Genomic DNA, 6,000 nt, shown 5'->3' with positions numbered 1-6,000 from the left:
GTTTGGAGAGAGTATTTGGGGGTAGAAGATCCTGACGGGGATCTTGCTGGATGCTGTAATCTCACTATGGTAAGTTTAAAGGTGAAGCCTCAATGGGTGTCTTGGGGGCGAATTCTTCAAGGAGTGGGGGTTTGGGTACGTATAATCAGTAACATGGCATTGGTTTTAGTCATTTGTAGCATAAATGTTAATGGTGCTCCACTGCAGTAAACAAAACAGTTGCAGTTAGTAGCTATTTTACATTCCTGAAGTCTTTTTCCTCTCATCACAGTAGACGTGTAATCATCTAATCATTCATACTTTATCCATAAATTAAATTTTAATGCTTAACATCCTAGGTCTATGTTTGTATAAAGTACGACATGGAACATATTGGTTTATTTAGTAGTAATCTTGTGGCAATAATAAAAGGTGATGAAAGAAATAGCGGGCAAACGTCAATATTGGTACAAACTATGCTATTTGTTTTACAGAAAACCTTGACAGTTTATAATTATCGATAATTACATCCAAAATAAATAATTAATAGAATCTATAAAATATGGTTATAAGTTCTTTTTTCTAAAGTTTGGAGCATGGCTTATTTTGATCAATTCATGTTTTAATAATTAAGACTCAGTTTGTAATTTAAACTTTATTTAGAGGTGTATACGGGCAAAAATATTTGAAGCAAATATTTTATTTTGAAATAAGCAGTTGGCCACAATGTATTTCCATCTATTCCTTAAAACTGGAAAAATGTTTGTAGGATGGGTTTAAATAGAATGTACACTGAGAAGTTTTTAGCTGCAAATGAAAATGATTAAAACTATATAATTTAATAGTTCTTTCTGTGTATATTAATTCCCTTTAATTTATGAATTGAATTTTTTTAAAAAATTAAAAATGTAGAACTTAACCTGCTACTTTCTTTATATGCCCTGTGTATGCCTGCTTGGCTAAAACTAAAAAGGACTAATGTTTTCTTGCTTGCTGTGAGGTGACTTTTTTTTCCCAACCCGTGGGAAATTGCCTGAGTTGTGAAGATGCAGTAGCCCAGTAGATATTGCTCAAAACATGGGGCTGGGTTACAAAAGGTGGAGTAATTTTGATTTTGTGCTATGTTACATATATGAATTGCTGCCCTCGTGAAAAATCGAAGTTTTCAAACTCCTAAAACTTGTGAGTTTTCTGTCTTGAAAAAACTGTAAACAAAAGTCACTTTTCAGTTTTTCCTCAATAACTCACTTTCAGTGCATTTTAGGCAAAAAGGCATTTCGGACAATTTTAAAGAGCATTAAATTTCTTGCTAGTTTCATACGTAACATGTTAAAAAATTCTAAACAGGTACTGAGATATGGGACTGAAAAACTTCAACAATAAAATAAAGTAAAAAAATCTCATTTGTTTCACCTGGATATCATTTTATCAGTTTAAGACTCAATATTAAACAAATATTCCTACACGTTTATGTAACTACTCCTAATAGATCAAGCAAAATTTTAAAATAACTATATTTTAGTAAAATTGGGTTGGAAACTACAAATGTCCAACTGTAAGCATTTGAAGCAAATGGTTTCCATAATTTTATTACCCTTTTGAAGACATTATTTGATATTAATGGGTATAATAAAATGTGGTAGAGTTCATTGTGCTCGTGGTGCAAATACGCATCACGATGCTGTACTGTCTAAGCAAACTGCACGTGTAGTCTGGCAAAACCAACCGCTATGGTTCCTCTCTCCATAACGGTGCATGCAGTAGCCCTGCGGTAGGCTGTGTTTATTATTTGTTGCGAGAGCTCCATTATGCTGTTTCTATTGCTTTTATGTATGGGGTACATATGTGTGAGGAGTGATTTTTACATTATACACAGTGACATGCAATTGGTTATTGGTATCTGCAATACAACAGTGATGATTGATTTTTTATCAACCCATTGTTGGGGGGATAAGAAGGTAAGAATTGAAAACACTTTTAATAGTTTAAAATATAAGCATTTACGGTAGTCAGTTTTAGAGTACTTGTAGCAGATAATGTGTTCTAGGAATCCATTGGTATGTTGCTGTATTTATTTCTGAATACATACATAATCTTGGCATATCTGCTTCAATGTACAGCTCTAAAACAGAAAAGTTGTATGGTTACGTTTGACCAACTTTCGTATTTAAGAGCACGTGATGACAGATTGTAGTGGTCAAGAACCAATATTGGATATCGACATTGTTCATCTCGGAGGTTTTCACATATTAGTATCCTTCATGGAAGCAGAAAATTTCATTATGGCTGGTAGCGGTCTGAAGGAACTTCTGTTATGCATTTATGCGGAAAACGGCTTTGAAAAGATTATGTCTGGTTATACATACCTATGCACAAGCTTTGAGAGCTCATGTTTTAGTTCACCGATCTTTATCCAAAATAGTATTTGATATTCAAACAACCCCTGATGAAGGTGCTGCATTGAACAATATGATTTGTGATAATATCAGATGTGTTATCCTATCCGCTTGACATTCAAAATTTCCTCAGCATCAGTGCAAAGTTTAATGAATTAGAAAGATAGAGAAATCTGGTAGTACAGCCAAACTATGGGTTCAATTTTTCTAGATTATTACATTGATGAAACAGTTTGTTGATGTCTAAAGAATGGGTTGTTGGCAGCTACATACGTATTCCTACTGTTCATAAAAAATACCTTATTTTCCTGTGAGTGGTCACTTCCACAATGCCAAATGTGCTCACTTAGATTTGCAAGATATGCTAGCTCTTAAAGATAAAATGGATCCTTTTGAATTTTAAAAATTCACAGTTTATGGCTACTTCACAATAAGATGCTCTGAGAAGTTTTGGTCCGGGATATGGTCAGATATGACTATTGAGCAAACACTCATGAAAACAATGAAGAGTTCTGGTGGGTTGACTCGTGGAAGAGGTATTACGGACAGTGTTCTCACTTGCTGGACTCTTGGGGTTAGCTGCATTACAGAATGTGTAATGAAATTGAGAACTACTGCAGCTGTGTATTGGCTACTATTGAACATGTTGATGCGAGACGTTCCCATATTGGCAGGGAAGATAGTGATGTTAATAAACTAACTGAATGGCTTTCCAGTCGCAATCCTTTTCCAACTCTTAGCTACTTAATGTCAATAAGTAATGGAGTGTTTGGAGGTATAGACGTCAACTGTAATCTAAATGAGATATGTATTGTGAACAGCAATTTTTAAAACTTACATTTTAGATGTAAACATGCAGTGGTTTTCTAGCAACAGTTACTAACCATATCAACACAACCAAAAAAAAGTATCTCTGAATCCCAGCATGATTTTTCACAGGATGATCATCCCTAATCAGTCTGATGATGATCTGGAAAAATACTTTTGAGTATGAACTGGCTCTCTTTTGATTTTCACTTTTCTTAGAAGAAGGCATTCACAAAGGTACAAAGTCCACATTTTGCTCTGCTTTAACGCCCTTGCCAAATAACACAGAAATGGGAACGAGCATGGTTGATATCACCTCCTACACAAAGTTCACTGGAATTATATCAAATTATTTTCTGCTATTTTTAAAATATATGTCACCTTTTACAGCAACATCATGGTTCAAATGCTGTGCTAGTTCGATGGTTACCCCACTGAAGAAAATAATATAAGTACTACGTAAAGCACTGAACAACTCTCCTTTTCAGACTACAATCTTGTGCCATCGTTCTCTTTGATGGTACAATGTTTCTGCAGATGCCACAGGAGAAACTGTTATTGAATGAAAAGCAAGAACAAATCACGCTTCAGAATGAATTTCAGAAAGCACAAAAGGTAATCAAGCAGGCTACAGAAGATGCAAATGTGTTAAATGATGTGTAAACTACCATTTCTTTGTCTCCTGAACATGATTCTGTTGGTTTTTGGATGAAGATACATATTGAACTTTTAGTTTTGGTGACTGCTTTAGCACCAGACAATGTGTGTTCTTGTGCAAATCTGAGAGTGACATGGCAGATGCTTTTGTACCCCCCAAAAAAATCTTTTAAATATAAGGATATTGGACCACTCTGCCCCCTGGTTGCTTTCAGCTTTCAGTTTTCGATTGGTTGGTGTTGGAATGATAGATTTTTTGTATTTAGCCCCCCCCCCCCCTTCATCATTTCCCCTTGCGTACGCCGCAGGCCTGCGGACAGCCGGGGAAGGCCAAGGGTGACGCACGCCACCAGTACAGCCCAGCGCCGGAATGCATGCCAAGCACCGCGGCTTCGGTAAGGGCGTCCTCGGGCGACACAATGAAGGAGCGGCAATCAGGAGGTCTAGGCGCTGATGTGGCTGTCGTTAGCGTCCGCCGGACCATACGCAGCTGGCGAGACAATGGAGCCGCTGCCGCCCGTCCTTGCTCGCCGCGGGACGCGCTGGTCAGCTGTCGAACCAGCGAGGCCGACACCACCAGCCACCAGGTGCCTGAAGACTAGGCTACATTCCCGACAGCACAGCACGATCGCACACGCTCAGCGCAGAATTCGTAGCTACATTAGTACACAACACAGCGGTTTGAAAAAAAAAAATTGGTTGTCTTTAAAGTCGGTTTAGGGACGATAGTTTAACGTGACGTCATAACAAAACATTGATGAAATGATTGCATACTTTTATGAATAAAATTGAATCATTTTTATTGAATTATCACTATTTTGTATGGATACAAAGAAGGAGTGAAATTAAATCTACAATTTAATTGACAAATTTACTTTTATTTGCACTCATTAATTCAAATATGTTTATTACTTTAACGAACAAATTATTTTAACTATAACTTTTATACATGTTTGCTATTTAACTTCTTACAATCTGTGTTATTCTGTTGGAAAAGTAGGAAACGAATGGGAGTGTTTCAAGTTTAATGTGCCTCGAAAAAGTTAAATCGATGGTTGTTCCAATCGAGTGGAAGAGAGATAGATGCGGCGCAAGCTTACAATGCGCGTAACGGGACAATGAGTCCTTTTTCGTGCGTGCAGTCGGCGTTCATAGTTTTATTAGACGTTGTCACGTCAAAAAATCCAACTTATTTTTTCCTCTATTTATGTTTGAGTTTTTCATTTTTCAATGTTTGAATTTTGTCATGTGTTGTTATCTAAAGCAGATAATTATTAAATTCAAGAATTTGATTTCGGCATTTATTTTTGAATGATTAAGTAGGTACAAATAACACGTATAAATTAGTTACACTGTTATCTTTGAAATGCACATATTAAAACAACCGCTAGCTACTATAGGCCCATGTCGCTGACGTGTTTATCTATGACCTATTTCATGCTGATTGGTCGCGCACAGAAATTCGGTGCACATCACGAAGAAAAGTTAGCAGTTCGAAAACTTTCTGTGCCCCGTTTTCGTGCTGGTATTATGTGCGTGTGCTATTTTAAATTGTTACAGATGCTGTCTGTTTGTGTACATTCAACTTTCACGCTTGTGTGCTGTGTGCGTGCTGTTGCGAACCAAGCCTAGGCTTAAGGTGGGGTTTCACACGCCATGTTTATTTATCTATTTTTTTCGTCAATATTATTATGTACGAGGTTTTTTTTTAAATTTAACTCTATACCTGGTTTGCATTTGTTGTTCTGTTACAAATATTTTCCACGGATATTTCCTAAGTGTTATACGATGGGTGTAAACAGGTGCGCAAGTATTTGTAATTGCTAGGTATCATAGGCGTGCGCAGGACTTCAGTAGTGGTGGTGCCAGATTACACAACAGCCCTATCATTCACGGACCCGAGCCTAAAGCCGTGGGGGGGGGGGGGGGGGGGGGGGTTCCGGGGGTCCTCCCCCGGAAAAATTTGGATTTGAAAGCGCAAAATGGTGCTATTTAAGGTGTTTCCGAACAAAAACATTAAATAAACAGATGTAAAAATTTTAACATTTTTTTATGACAAATTATGGCTTTGAACGTTTTAATCGCCAGGAAAACTACTAAACTATTTACAGTTTTAAGCTTTGTTGAGCCATAAAGTAAATTGTACAAATTGTTTGCACGG

Source organism: Bacillus rossius, chromosome 1 (assembly GCF_032445375.1).
Source record: "Bacillus rossius redtenbacheri isolate Brsri chromosome 1, Brsri_v3, whole genome shotgun sequence".
Classification (NCBI taxonomy): Eukaryota; Metazoa; Arthropoda; class Insecta; order Phasmatodea; family Bacillidae; genus Bacillus; species Bacillus rossius.
The sequence above is the reverse complement of the archived record's forward strand: the minus strand, read 5'-3'. Positions refer to the sequence as shown.